A 16,615-nucleotide genomic window follows, 5' to 3' on the forward strand; every position below is an offset into this window, starting at 1 on the left:
CATTGTTGTTATGATTCATGTTCAGCTAAAATCCATAAGGCTGTAACTAAACTAGAGTTGAAGTTAGCTAACAATTTAACTTTATACTTACTTCTTTCAGCATTCACCAAGGTTTTTAACCTATTATATATATGTGATAATGATTATTAATCAATAGGCATAAAGATAATTGTCCATTTCTGTTTTCAAATTAGAATAACGTTTTTTAAAACTTTTATTATTATGTCTCTATTGCACGTATATGTGGCTAACAGGATCCGCCTCTTGCTAAAGTTGTTGGCATTTAGTAATGCATACTAGTTTTTTTTTAAATCTTATTTTCCTGTGACATGCATATCTTACTGATTATTTAATTTTAAAAAAAAAACTTAATGTCAAATAACTTTTACGTGGCTTTGCATCGTTCGCTAATAAAAGGTAACCGGATTAAACGATTTCCGTCGAATTTGGTCTTTCACCGAGACTTCAAAAATTTTGAATATCAGAAATATGACTCATAATATATGGGTTTTCTTGTATAAACGGTTGATGGTTGCATTGTGGTATTCGAGATTTATCCTTGCTTTTTAGTCATTTTTGTGGAAAAGGTGGTTAAAAGTTCCACGAGGATCTATTATAAAGTGCTAGTGTATCTTTTTTGAAAATCTGTAAAAAGGTATTTCTGTAAAAACTTCATGTTTCTCTAAGCATCAATGTAGTTAGAGTAGTTAAGAGTTTGGGATTCAGTGATAATCGTTTACCGAACAAATTACAAATTTTTTTTATTTCTGCTATTTTTAAGTTATGCAATTGTATTTCTCTGCACTTTTTTTACGGTAATGAAAATTCTTTTTCTATTTTGTATCCATCTTTATAAAATGTTTGTTTATTTTGCCCTTTTTTCTTCTTTTTTTTCTGCATTTGTGAAAAGTTTGATATTGATCTCTTTAATACACCTTTTTTGTGTTTTACTCAAAATCCATGCATTTTTTTTCCAAAATTATAAACTTTACAAAGAGATTTTGGATCAGTGTTTCTTCTAGAAAAAATTTAACTACAGCATGTCTTTTAATAGCCTTGCATTGAATAAGAAATCAGGGTGATTGTCAGTAGAAGAGACAATATAGCCCCATCCAAATCGAACAAATAACCCTCAATCTGTCGAAAGTTCGACAGATTGAGGGTTGTTTGTTAGATTTACTTCGTATTTCTACGGATTTCTATGTTTATCTTCCGATTACTTCATACTTTCTACGTTTATCTTACTTTCAACTCTTCCTCTTACTCTAATTTCTTAGGTAACTTAGATAATTTAAGAGAAATAGTATAAATGGAACTGAAATTTTAGTTTTTATTTATCTGTAACTAAATTTATTTAAATAGTGCTATATGGTTTCGTTAACATTTTGTGAAAGTGTATAATTGATTTGGTAACTTTTATAAATGATGCTGTTCATTTCTCTGGACATTATCGACACATAAACAGACGCATAAACATTTCCTTTTATAAATATATATATAATATTTTATTTGTCTCATTATTTAATAAGTTTTTAAATCGAGAAATTTATTAATTCTTATACATATCCCTAAAACTGAAGTGTACGCATGGTGGCATTTTAATTTTTTAAAACTATTCAGCTGAGTAAGGAGTTGATTAAGTTGTCATGTATGAAACTTAACCGGATATATTTCCAGAAGTCTGGCTTTCCTCTTTTGAAAAAGTAAATGCTTATGATAATAGACTGTTGATGACAGACCAGTCTGCTCGACGCAATAGCAGTGTTTCAAATAATATGTATGACAGACACATGGACTGCTGGCGAAAGAAAAGCGCAAATGAGTGTTAAAATAAGCTATGTTAGGATTACGTTGTTTTTGTTTGTATTAGAAGTGAGTATTAAAGTATTTTGATCCATATTCGGGAACATCTTTTTATTTCCTTGACGACTGATTCATTTGGGTTGACCAGCTCTCTTCGTTCAAGCAATAATCGCTATCAATAAAAGTAAAGTCGTAATGTCAGTTCCATAAATAAAAAAGCTTTCATCAAGTGTTTTGATTTACTTAAGTGGAACACTTTGAAGTTGTTAAGTAATCGTAAAGATGATTTTTATTATGATGAAATGAACTGGACATTTATAGTTTACTAATTAAGTACTTATTAATACAAGGACTCCTAGAGTGGTGAACTTTCGTCGTTACGAACTCGCATTCGTCATTAAAATAAATAATAAGTAGTTTATAAATTTCAGTCCAATTTTTAAAATTCGAACTCGTAATTTTGACGTATCTCCACGTGTCATATTTCTCCGAATCCAAAAAAATTTTAATTTCGGAATAGTGTTTGTCTTTGAACATGATTGCTCAAAAACTTTTAGCTGGACAGCTGAGATTTAGCACTTGGTCTTTGCGCCGAAATTGTAGATTTCTATTAAATTTTGAACGAAATCTGTTTGTTCGTCCGAGCACAGGTCAAAATTTACTACAAAACGCAATGAACTGGAGAGAAAAATGTACATTTTTAATATTCTGAATTGCTGATCCGAATCAAATTTTGAACGAAATCCGACAACGGGTTCTACATTTATCGGTCTGTATGTTCGAATGTATATAAAATGAATTATTAAAAAGAAAAGGTTATTAATTATATAAATTTTAGTTTGTAATTTTGTGATTATAATTGCAATTGTATCTCAAATTGCGGTTTCAATCTATAGAGGACAAAACCCGTCTGAAATGTATTTCTTTATCATATTATGATCATAGAACACTTATAAACGAGACTCTGATAGTAAAATTCTGAGCACTTGTGACATTCTGGATCACAGATTGAATAACACCTTTATTAGAGAGCATGCTAAAAAGTTCCGTAGAGACCTTTCCCACTAGTTGTAATTCATTTTATTTCTGATTGTTATTTTGTAACTAGTTGAAATGTAAAACTTCGTTACGAAATTAATTTGATCTGGGGTTTGTAAGTTTGTCCCCGATTCTTATTGTATGGCTAATCTGATGTTCTTCAAATACGATGTGGGTCCCTTTTTGATCTAATAATTTACCGAAATTTAAATCTATGAGATACGTTGCCATCGGTACTTTCGAATAACGGAATAACTTAATGAAACTTCGATTCTTGCATGCAGCATTTGAAATGGCCTGACATTCCCTTTGTTGAGTATTGGATTTGGTTTGTTGAATATGTAGCTACTATGTCAGAATAGTTTGCTACTATTCTGACTAAAGAAAAAAATTTTAATTTCTTTTATGCTGTTATAATTCATATCATTTATTTTATTGACTTAATTGGGATTTTAAGAATTTTAAACTAAGATGTATGTTAAAGTCAATTAAAAAGCGAATGAAATAAAACTATACCGGCATATGTCTTGACCGACTGAAAAGACCAAACATGAAGTTTAGACCAAATCTAGTCTAAATGCTGTGTGAATTTAAATCGGGCAACAAACAGAAAATAACAGCGAGATATATTTTATCCAGTATAAAAAAATGTGTTCTAAAATTATTTTAAGCTATATGAAGAACTGAAAAACACCATAATGTTTATTTTTTCAAAGCTTGCATAAATCTAATAGTATAGTTCTGGGAGTTCGAAATCCCATTGCGTGAACGATTTGCTTTTGATGGACATTAAATTTGTTAAAGGGAAGGTCAAATGTTATCAAACTGATTTAACTCAAAAGTTTAAAAATTAAAATGTTGCTTGAAGTATCATTTCTATTATCTGTTAGTGTGGTTAGTTTCAAGATATTAATCTAATAACTAATTTATCTCTTTAACTCAGAAATTAGATTAGTTCTTTTCTTTCTCTTCTACGAAGTACATAAAGAAAAAAATATTGTAATCATCAAAAAAACAAAAAAAAAAAAAAAAAAAAAAAAAACTCAAAATTTTGAAGAATCAGACCTCATGAGGTCGAAAAATATTTTTTTGGCGTTATGTCTGTGCTCGAACACTATAACTCGAAAACGCTGTGAGCTAGACAGATTAAATTTATTATAAGATCTTTAAACCAAATTTATATATTTTTATCAAATTTTAAATGTAATCCATTCAGAGAAAGTCTATCTCTCTCCGACTGTCCAAATACAAGTTAACACACTGATTACAAAACAAAATGAGTTAGGTGAATAAAATTTTGTATATAGATTTAGTATCTATAAAATGTAGACACCTCTCAAATTTGGTACCAAATCCATCAAGGATTTGAGCTTCTGGTAGTTGTACTTTCACAAACGTGTAAACGCAATGACTTAAATATATGATAGTATACCAAATTTGGTTTCGTGATTACAATTATAGTTTTATGTCAAAGTTTGATTTCAAATGGTTGGAAAGAACCCTTATAAAACACAAGCTCAGTTTTCGGGTTCTTGTGTATAAACGACACGCTAGTGGTTAATTGCCAAAGATCGCAAACTAGATTCATTCCAAAGATAACCGCATGCCAGGAGTTACATGTAAAAAAAAAATGGCTTACGATCACACCTTAATCACTAAAAATGGCTTACGATTCACCAAAATGCTAAATTCACAACAAAGATAAACATTTCATGACTATTGTTCACCAATGCAATACGATGCATTCGTAGCCTTATCCAAGGTCAACAATTGAATGCGGGAGAAGAGGGTTAGCATCTTTATAAGAGTATGCGAGAAAAGTTGACCATTTCCGCTGTTTATTATTCGTTTTCATACTTTCCTATTTTCAAAATGTAATTTTTGTAAATATAAATTAAAATCTAATTTAAAACATCTTGTTACATGTTAGACATTAAACACTAAATACTGACTGAATTGTTTATAAGCTATAACGGACCATCACTATCTGATAGAAAATGCTTACTCTTCTCACGAGAACGTTGTTTGTTATGTACAGTAGCATGGATTCTGCATATTTACTCTGCACTCATTGTTACTTCTTTCTTGTTCCGATATTCTTTCCCGGAAATACATGTCGATAACACGCTGCGGATGTCCGTCCACAGTATCTTGCCCTCCTACAACAATATCTCTCCCCTTATTTGACTGACTGCAGCTGTAAACATACGAATCTGTCCCGTTCATGGTTTTTGTTTTTCCAGGTAAGTGGTTTTTGACACGTTTTTACCCCAAGTCACCCTGACTCTATGATTTTCTAGTAAAACGCTTCCAGCTTTCAGAATTTTTGCTATGTAATCGGAAGTCGGTGAAGTACGTGTATCGGTAGCAATAATAGCGCGTACTGTTTCCTTGAAAAATATAAGTGCAATTCTTGTTTTGGTTTCAGAGTGTTAATAGGTATGTTAAGAATTTTATAATAATTTCAATGGTAATTCTTCTTTTTTCATTTTCTTATTACTTAAGAAAGCATTTAATGCGCCATTTGATTTGATAATTAATTATATATGGTAAAATTTTTATTTTTTTCTCTCTTTTTTTAATGCAGCTAGGTCTTGATCATAATTATTTGCTCATTTTTATAATATGTAACTAGTCCTTGATGAATATTTTAAAAAACTTTCGAAACTTGTTATGTTGTTGAATATTTGCATACAGAAGGTTGGAAAAAACATCTATGAAATCAAAATATATTAATTAAGTGGCAAATGTTTTTCAAAATTGGAAAAAAGAGGGATTTTTTTTTGGGGGGGGGTGCTTAAAAGACGTCTGAAACAAAAATCATTTAATTGAAAAATTTATTAAATAATTTGCTTAAAATGTTGCAAATAGATAGATATTTCTTAAAGAAAAATATTATCTAATTCCTGAGATAGAAATACCGCTTATTTTTTAGCTATTCTTTACATATTGAGGTTCGATTGATAAATAACACGAAATTTTCTGGGGTTTTTTTTTTTTCACATTATGAAGCATTAAAACAACTATAAAATATTTCTAATTAAATAGATTACTTATTCTCTAGTTCAGGAACTGCAGAACATAGTCAGAAATTTTTATACCAAATTTGGACAAAAAAGAATTACTTTATGAGGTTTAGATTATTACTTTATGAGGTTTATGTATTAGAATTTACTTTATGAGGTTTTTCGTCAGAAAATTCCTTCAAAGATTAGAATTCGAGACAATGCCATCTAAATTAGCTATAAAACGTATGTAAATGCATCAGTGTAACTCCCAAAAAATAGACTTGGAAACTAAATTCTAACTTTAATGACGAAACCTGTTCAAACATAAAGAATATTAAATTTTTTAAAAAAATTATAATTTCGCAAAAAATCGACTTTTTAGCGTAGTTGCCTACCATAAAGTGAGAAATATAGAGGAAAAAATATTATTAGTGAAGCTAGTTTGATATTCTTATTTTGGTTCTTATTTAAAGTCTAAAACAAAAGGTGTTAAATGGCAGTGTTAATAAAAGCGTGGATTTTTAACTCTAATAAAGAGATTAGTAGCCAGGACAGTCCCGAATTTCGGCAATTTATTTACGTAATAAGAAAAATCTCAATTTCCAAATTTTGAATTAAATATTCCTTACTATCCCAATATTCATTTATACATAAATATTTCATATTTTAAAAAAATAAATAAATGGGTATAATTGTTGAAATAGTTACATATAAATAGAAACGAAATAGAAATTAACTTCTTCTTCTTATTATTATTATTGTGTATCGATAAAGTGACCGGGAACGTCTATGAAGTGACTATAGTTCAGGAACTGAGTCTTTATAGAGTATCTATAAAGTGACACTTTGGCTGATTAACTCTCCTTGAAATGAAATAAAAATTAAATTTAATGAAAATGTCTGTCATTATTTTGATTCTTACTTCCAGTAAATATAGAGCATGTTTTTTTTAATATTAAACAAGATTATTTTTTTATTTTACACTTCCCCACTTTTATTATATAAATGAAATTGGATGAATTAAGTAAATATCAAAGTAGTTGTTTTGTCACTAGTATGGACAAAGAAGAATCTTCTTGAAGGAAAATAGTTAGCCATAGCAAATTATTTTATGTTTTTCGAATCTTCTCCTGGTTTTGATAATTTTTATAATCAACTTTTTCTTTACATCGAATTTAATTATATTTTTATATATTTTTCAATTTTCTTCTGTACCTTTTCTTCCTAATCAGCAACCCATATGGAGAACTCAGATCCGAGAGTTAAAACTCAGATCCGAGAGCGTCTAAATTGGAGTTCAGAAAATCTGGTCATTTTAGCACAGATCTCTTGTACTAATAAGGCATGCTTTCCACAGATTAATCTTCTGGCTACAATGAAGTCTTATTAATGATCAGTTTTTTAAAGAAAAACAACTCGTAGAGGTCTTCATTATTATTATTATTATTTAATTCAAACGCAATTTTAAGAAAAGCGATGAACTAACGAAATTTAAAAAAAAATCAGATTGATCTCTTTCAAGATTAAAAATGGTCGTCATTATATGTTTTTCACTACACAGAAAGAAAGGAAAAAAGAAGAAGAAAGGAAGAAAAATACCGAACGAACGAAGGCAAACTTTGGTTGGGAGTGAAAACAAAAAAAGAATCAGTTGCCGGCATTACAAGTCAGGTTTGGTCAAATTTACAGCCTTCATACCTCTAAATTCAAAGGGCAAAAAGATTGCTATTAATCTGCAAATCAGCCAGTCAGTTTTATGTGCAATGGGCTTTCATGGGCTGCCGGATGAACAATTCAAACAGCGAAAGGATTGCCTTTAATCTTCAAATCAATCAATCAGTTTTGTGCGCAGTGGGCTTTCATGGGCTACCGGATGACCAATGCTGACCTGCATCTTTTTTATTCATTTCCTGTCTTTTCGCTTTTTTTTTTCCCCACTTATTATTGACCTTCGCTTTCCAAGAGTAAAAAAAGTAAGCACAGAAACTAAGCATCGAATCAGAATGGAAAAGTAAATAAATTAAGTTTAAAAAAACGGAAATATAATTTTAAAAATAATTTTAAATGGTGTTGCAGGCTCTTCAAATTTATTGGCGAGGCACCACTGGTGGGAAGTATATATTCTGTCAGTAACATGGGAATACTCATCTTTGTTTGCCGTCTTTAAACAAAGTAAACAATTCATTAGGTTTATTAAAACGACATGTTCTTTGAATGGAAAATGAAACCAGAAGCCGTTGGAGAGTTGAACATATGACTACTGCAAAAGCAATACCATTGTACATGAAAAGAAGTTCCAGTCAAACCATGGCCGTCGGGAATTTCCAGAAGACTATGGTTAAATCAACATCGCCTAAAGAAAGATTTTTTCTGGGATTTGTTAGTTAAATTCAACCTTCTAAAAAATATAAATCACATCTATACATAACAAACTTCTCATTAGAAAATAAGGACCATCTGTCATTCAGCTCACATGAAACTGTGGAGTCATTTTAAGTTAATACAGATATCATTTCCACAAGTGGCTTCAATAATAATATCCACTTATATATTATTTATTTTAGTTTTAAATTTTTATTTATTTTAGTTTTTATACACTGTTATATGATTTGAAGAGTATGATTTCAATGCTTAGTTAAAAGATGGGAAATTTTGCGATATAATTCTTTTATCAAATAATTTATTAAAATATATGTTTAGCTTTCAACTTTCATTGGTTCCACTCGCTTAAAATAAAATTAAATTGTACTGAGCGCTATTTTATATTATGGATCTTATAATATTTTTTCATCTTACTTTTAATGTTTTTTAATAAACTGATTTCACTTAAAATGTCGATTTTCATCTAGAAAACTACTTTAAAAAATTTGATTAAGTAATTCAATAGACTTCAAAAAGGGACTGAATCATTCGATTTTCGTATACTACGCAATACGACTTTCGTATACTGTATGCCAGGGAGTCATCACCAAAAAAAAAGGACAAAGGATTACTCTATAGAATCAGTAAAAATGCTCAAAATTATGCCAATAGTGCGTAACTATTGTACGCCATTACTATCAAGGCATTTTCTTGTATAACATCTTTATTACAGAGTATACGAAAAAGATTTAAGGGGACCCCCTGGTTTTCTACATGTTATGAAACTTCGTTTTAATGATTAACGCCTGTGTTATACTAACATCCGAATCATCAAAATAATAGCTTTTATTCTGGCCTCTAAAATCTTGCGTAACGCCTTTTACAGAATATGCTTGACTCTGTAAAAGGCGTTATCATTCACACTATTACTCTACTGTTAATGAATTTCTTATATAATCATAGATTGCTCTTTTGTATTTTGAAAATGTTGTAAAGCTTCAGTGATTGAAAAAATAATTAGATAAAGGGCAATTTAAATTTTGCTTGTCGACGCATTTAATCAATTTAATTTATTCTTTGTTGAAAGAAATGCTGGTTCTATGTTTATAGAATAAGTTCGTTGGCTTTTCATCTCAAGAATATTGTTTCTTGTGTACAATATCATAAATGCTTTTGTTAGCGTCAGTTCCTTTCTAGTGCGTGAGAGTTGCAGAAATTGAATTTTCACACTGAAGATGCCTGGCATAATTGTCTTGAAACTTTTGCTGTATAAACTGATGAATTGTTATATTCTTCTGTTTCGTTCTTTGAATTACATATTATTATTCCCCTGTTGTTTACTATTTACTTATGCATTTTCTAAATTAGAATTATCAAAGTTTATTCTTGTTTAATGCCTATCAAAGGCTGAAATAGCATGAAAAATTGAGGGACTTGTTTAGTGTTCTCTGGACTCTTTCTGTGTCATTGTGGATAAACAGTGTGCAAAATAAATGTATATCAGAGTAAAGATGCTACTGTTTCCATTTTGTAATTAGCATGATTGAAAATGCCATAATTCCAAAAAACTCATTCACAGTTAATTAAACTCTCACTTTAATTCTAGGCGGACAAATTTTTTTATGGTAATAAATAAGAAATTAAGATCATACTAATCGCGTATCACACTTGAAAAATTATCTTTTGCTGAAGCATTTCTTAATCTTCTTGGATGCACGTGTATGAGATATATAATCTAAATCAAGTTCATAAGACAAGTATATGAATAAATTAAAATCCTAGACAAGAAGGATAGTATTATAAATACTATCCTCAATGAGCCTGTGCAATTTAAATGATGATTGGCCAAGAGTTGCATGTGGAGCATATGAAACATTAACTATTTTGGAGAGCTTTTTGACTGGTTCACCAGGAATATTAATAATGTTTTATTTCGATTGAATTTCTTATACATAATTTGCTTATAATTCCCTCAACAAATTATTTTTATCATCAAATTGTTTTTATTATAGTAATAATGAATAGCCTTTCGCCTTCTCTGATTCTTGTACTCATGAATCATCCACATGGAATCAGTTTCCATGACATCATAGTCATTAAAATCGTAATTTGGAGGATCCATCCACATTGAATCAATTCCCATGACATCATAGCCATTAAAATCGTAATTTGGAGGATATTCTATTGTTTTAATTACAACATAGCTTTCATGATCCTCCACTTTCTTATCCATTATACAAGCTTTACAGATAATGCAGAGCATTTACGCAGACGCACGCATCTGTCTGTAATATTTGTAGAGGTAGAGTTTGACTTCTTTAATTGTGGATTGTATTATCTCAATTTAATGCTCTTCCACTTTAAAGAACATTTTTTTAAGAAATGCAATCACACTGCATTTTTATTTACAGTATGTTCAGCAAAGTTAATATTGTGTATTTTTTGCATTATTGGAAAAAGTTAATCCGACTTATGACCAATCAGTAGGAATCGGAAATAGGATCTATGTTTTTATCAGTAATAGTAGCAAAAACATCACCAGAAGTTTACCTATCTTACCATAGGTGTGCTGAAGAAATCTTCCAGGAATACTTGTTTAAAATTTTCAACCCTTGAATAGATTTTAATTCTTGCCTTAAATTTATTAAGAACAGATTCTAATAAAAGCATTGATTTATTTATCACAAATCCGAGAAACACATATTAGATTTTAAATATTAGCATTAATAATTTACCATTGGATCATACAGAAATGATTTAAAATGCTATGATGTTTTTCAAAGCCATGCCGTTCCCACACTAATGGTAAACAACAAATTTATTTTAACTTTACCGTCTCATTTGCTCATTCGAAAAATATGTTGCTGAAACTACAGATTTAACAGGTAAAACTACTTTCGAAAAAAAAGCATTTAAAAAAAACTAAATTTTCTCGAAAGCTGTGCGATTTTTTCACATCCTTTTCATCTATTCCGACAACTCTTGCGAACTAGATTCATTAGTGCATGAATTCTACGGATCGACTGCATCGTGGGGGTGCTTCTTCGGAAGCATTTCCTGGAGAATCTGGTTTAATCCAATTAAAACTTTCCCTTCAGTACTTTCAACCCAGGGTTGCAGACCTTGTTTTGATGGTGATCACAGATAAGAGCGAATCTCATTTGGTGACTGATCTTCAGGAATCTGCTGAACCCTGGCTCTGTCATCCGCTCTTATACCAGCAGTTTGTTCGTTTATTTTAAAAGGAAATTAATTAATGAAGTTACATAAAGGTTGCCTATGAGGAACAGCCGGCACCACCGAGTGTAAACATGCCATAATTATCAAGGGTTTCATCACTTGGAGAAGTTTTATTATTGAAATGATAAGATCGATGCGAGGAAAGATCTAAAAAATATTGGTTGTGATTTTGTTTTTAATTTGTTCAAGATAAACTGATGTGCTTTTTTTTAATAAAGCTCTTTGGTAAAAGTATGGGGTCTTATCTTTATGAGCTGAAAATATTGCAGGAATTTCCCAATACCGAATTTTTAATCCCTTCAGCTTATATTAGTGGTTGTTCCTACAATGTCCAAATCCAATTCATTAATTTCTTTTGACGTTTCCTTGAAATTTTTTTATCTGTTTTCAGAAATCGATGTTAATAATTAATTTACATAACATAATGCTGACATTATGCTCGAATTACATAATGCTGCTACTTTAAATTTATCCGCAACGTATGTAGAACCTATCTGCCAGGTTCTGAAGGAACTACGTAAAGACGCTTCTTTGCCTCTGTTATCGATGCCTCTTTCTCAAATAAAAATTAAAACAAGTAATATATAAAAAAAATTTTAAGTCAATTCCTACTTAGGTCAACAACAACAAAAAATTATTTTAGTTACTTTTTATTAAATGATTACAATTAATATAAATATGTATATACATATGACAGAATTACAATATTAAGTGGCAAAATAGAGCTTGGCGGCATGACGACGGATTTAGCGACCAAATAGAAATTACTGGAAAAATTTAATTAATTAATTAATATTTAAAAAAAAACTGTATTAACATCAAGTGTCATCCACTACAAGTTTATAAAAATTGTATTTGAACTTGAGTGGATGAATGAAAAGTATTTTATTAACAATTGAAAATTTGAACAAGATATATATGGAGAGAGTGTAAGCTAATAGTAGAAATTGGGGGGGGGAAGCAAAAACTTAATTGTAAATATTGTGCAATTCCTCCTTAAGAAAAATAGCTAAAAGATTCGATTTTCGATTGTGCTGCTACTAAACTCGCTAATTTTTAAAAATAATGTACATTTCAGAATCGATTTTGAAAGAAAATTATTTTAATCATTTTCCAAAATATAGTACTATATTGGGAGATGGAAAGACATTAGTAGTCTCCATGGTCCTTTAAACTTTATTTTGTACTAGCATAGATAACATACATAGACAAGACTGAATGATACATAGAACAAACTGTATGATACATAGAAGAATTCTATAATACAAGACTCAATGATACATAGAACTGCTGGAATTTCCGAATTTTATGAATTAATAGGGAAAAACTATCATCATGGTGGATTGCCACCATCTCAAAACATCGACCATGCTTTCTTTTTCAGTCCCCAGGCTCTTATTGTCCCTTGATCACTGCAGTTTTGTTTTCCTATTCATCAGATGGCACACACACAAGAGACTTTGTGGTGTGAAGTAGATATTTTACTAGAGATGACAATCAATCCAGGAATCAATTTATTGCTTTGGTATATCATTAGAAATGGATGAATTTAGGATCTTCCGTAGGCACTTTAAATAAGTTCAATTAAAGGGCCTTGATTAGGGTATCGAATATAAGATGATGTGGAAATATCTCTGAAAACGCCTTGCATAGGATTGACGTACAATAGTTACAAAATATTCACTTTTGGCGTGAATTTAGCATTTTTACCGAATCTGCCATGCCATTCTCGCCGCGAGTTTTGACGATTAATCCATGACATTCTGTTAACAGTATCTGAAAATCAGATTTGCATTTTGAACGCGTTTTTCTCAACAGATTAAAACCACAATTCGACACAAAACTATATTTGTTGTCCCACAATCACACACTAAATTTGATATATTTAAGTCATTCCATTTTTGAGTTATTGTGTTTACATGTTTCTGTCAGTAGAGATCGACGAATGGTCAACTCTTTGTTGGATATGGCTCAAAATTTTATAGGTATCCGCACTATTAATGTTATATCTGTGTACCTAATTTTATTCATCTAGTCCTCTTCGTATTTCTAATTATCGTGTTAACTTATATTCGAAAAGCCGGCCAGGCAGACTTCCTCTGTGCGGAATTCGCTCAAAATTTGATAGAAATCTGCAAATTTGGTATAAGTACTGTATGCCAAATTTCGTTTTTCTAACTTAAAGCGTTTTTTTTTTAATTATTTTTGTCACAAACAGATACAGATATTTTCCAAAAATGTGCTGTTCGAACGCAGAGAAGTCTGAAACGTGGAGATACGTCAAATTCTCGAGTTCGAATTTTTTGAACGATTACCAAATTTTCTCTAAATTGCATATGCGAAAAAGTAAAGAAGCCGTGAGAATGTCATGCGACATTTTATGCTTGTGAAACAAGGGAATCGCTTTATTTTTGTTAATTAAGCAATTTTGTTTGTGATAAGACAATTTTAGCTCCTGTGAGTGAAAGTTACAGTCATAGATTTTGAGAAGCATAGGAAAAATTAAATGTTCACGCGATTTATAGATTAAATTAGATGCTGGTTTAATTCTTGAAAAATGAGCAGCTTTAAAAGGAATGTATTTTAAAAGCGCGGAAACGTTTAACTTATTACGCATGTGTTAAATATTAACTTAATGGATAAAATTTTGTTTGTAAAATTATTAAAAACGTCAGAGAAAAACATGATGCTAAAATAAATTCAGTGCTCTCTCCCAGTATATTGATATGTTAATGAGAATTTAAATGTGTTGTCAAAATCATAAATTAAATATGTTCGTAGGTAGATGACATGCTTATGAGTTGATGCCAGATTTGTGAAATACGAGCGTATGCAACCCATGCCTCATAAATCAACGAGGAGGTTGTTGCCCTTCTTCCACTTTTTTATCCTCTTAGTTTTCACGTGAAAGTTGTTATTGCCGGTTTCGATTTTAATCGCAATTGACAAACCTACTCAAAAGCAGGGCAGAGCCATCGGTTTAACAGGTGGATTGTCAACAAAACTGTGTACATTTAAAATTTCAGTTCTTCAATAGAAGAAGCGTGTTGAGCATTCATCATAATGTTATGAATGCAGTTTTTGGACTAAGCTATAATAAGTTGGGGTTTGTTTGTTTTTTTGTCATAAACCAGCTTGTATGCGTTGCTTCAAAAAAATTTTCATGGTGTTTCTTAATGAGTTCATTCTAATATCTTGGTCAATTCGTTTGGCGTCACAGTCACTTGTAAAACATTTCTTCTGCCAATTAATTTTTTTCTTTCCACAATATGCGCAAAATTCATTCGTCATGTATCACATGAGTTTGAATTGGCTCCATAACCACTGGAAATTTACAATTCTGGTACCTAATTGTTTACATCGATTTCTTGATGTCTTCTTTGCCTATTAAAATATTGATTTGGTTTACAATCGGAAGTTTTTCAATGAATTGAAAATGTGTATTTTCTGTTTCATTAGTTTCCTTCCATTATGCGCCTGTAAAAATGCAAGTTAATGTTACAGAAAAGGAATTAAATGAGTTCTGTTGTATTTTAATTACATTAATAATATTAATGTAAAACTCCTGTCTGCCTATGTTAAAGACAATGATGCTGAAGATATATTGAATGATTTTTTTTTCTTTTTATATTTGTAATTGGAAAAAAGATGCTATTACTGAATTTAAAAAAATGATAAAATTTCAGTTTGCGTATTACTGATTTTGTACTCGATAATAATTATTTTGCCTTATAATACCAAGTGGCATTTTATATTTCCTTCGTGTCGTTATAAATTTCGGGGCGACTTTAAAATGTTTTAGTTAATATTTTATTGCTAATATTCTGAAGGTTATTATTATTATGTGTAATATACAATAACTTTTTTTATAACTATCCTTTCATTATTCTTATGAGATTAGATTGATAAAAGATAATACTGCGTGTAGCATCAATTGCAGTATTCGGAATAGAAATCAATATCAGTTCCAAATTCATGTTAAAGCAGTATACTGGCCCTGTAAACTTATTGAACCAAAAAAGTAACAAGTGTTGTGAACTTTACGCTGGAAGGCATCTCTTCATATCTTATTTATATTATCTAGGGGATCCCCAACCCCAGCAGCAATATGTACTTACCTTTTTCCAACCGATAGCATTAGACCTCATTATTCCACAAAACCTGGAAGACCCCCTCATTCTCTGCAACAACCCGTCTTCAACACCCCCGCATCAGCGGGGGACACAGTCGCCCTTGAATATCGATTTTTGATAATTCTTTCTTCCCCTCCACCATGTGTTCGACCGTCCAACACTACACTGCCCCCTAAAACTCATTTCCATCCCCACCCCCATCCCAATGCATGATGGTTGCTTTCGTAGTGGGAGGGTCTGGTAGCGTAGGACGCCGGTCCTGAGCCTTTGCGTGCTGTTGTTCTCTTTGAAGTTGGTTGGTAGTGGTCAGGGCCGGTTTGGATTAGAGGACAGCGTTCTGGTTTACGTTTCGCGTGACTCGGCGTTTTTACATTCTTTGTTAGTTGGTAAGAAACTTTCTTTCTTGTCTTGTTACATTTTATGTTTAATTCGCCGTTTATTGTGTTGTAATCGCTTTTAATATTTTGCCATATGTCATCATTACAAAGCATTTTAGTGGCATTACTAGATATTTTAGTTTTACGACATGAAGACGCGGCGCTGCTCAGTTTGCTCATAATGTATAAATTTCAAGTATTCTAAGGAATTCGTCCGGCTGAGTGACAAATATACTTTCGGTAAAGTGTGAAAACAGAGACTTTTATTGAAAGAGCTTTATTTGAAATTAGAATTTCCTATAAAATTTTTTAAAAAGATAGTTTTAAACTTCTTGCTATGAGATATATTGAAAAAGCATTTTGAATTTCACTTAATTATTATTTCTACACTGACGTGTGGTCTTACAATTACTTTTCATGCTTCATCTATGCTTAAGAAGCATATATAAATGTCATACATTAGTGATACATGCATGGGAGATTGATTTATAACTCTATTATTTTTACATCTTTTTAAATAATGACACCCGGAAAACAGTATTAGTTCTCTTTGGCCTTCATCTTTGTACTTGTACAACTGTTGCCATTCGGTTATTATTATTATTATTTGCTTCCGTGTTTCATAAATGTTTTAATTTTGTCACAGATAAATTAA

The 16,615-nt window shown here is 30.8% G+C and overlaps 1 protein-coding gene across 6 annotated transcripts in view; it reads left to right on the top strand.

Annotated features, from left to right (window-relative positions):
* The window catches only part of LOC129988076 (uncharacterized), an 89,546-nt gene that overhangs the window by 35,550 nt on the left and 37,381 nt on the right, over positions 1-16,615 (top strand). The window contains exon 1 of one of the 6 annotated variants that reach the window (XM_056096190.1): positions 5,013-5,084. The exons of 4 other annotated variants lie outside the window; for them this stretch is intronic. The gene's annotated coding sequence lies outside the window, so the exon portion shown is untranslated. Of the gene's footprint in view, positions 1-5,012; positions 5,085-15,888; positions 15,970-16,615 lie in introns of those variants that run through there. One more of the 6 variants, XM_056096193.1, reaches the window with a different exon arrangement.

Source organism: Argiope bruennichi, chromosome 10, assembly GCF_947563725.1.
Source record: "Argiope bruennichi chromosome 10, qqArgBrue1.1, whole genome shotgun sequence".
Taxonomy (NCBI): Eukaryota; Metazoa; Arthropoda; class Arachnida; order Araneae; family Araneidae; genus Argiope; species Argiope bruennichi.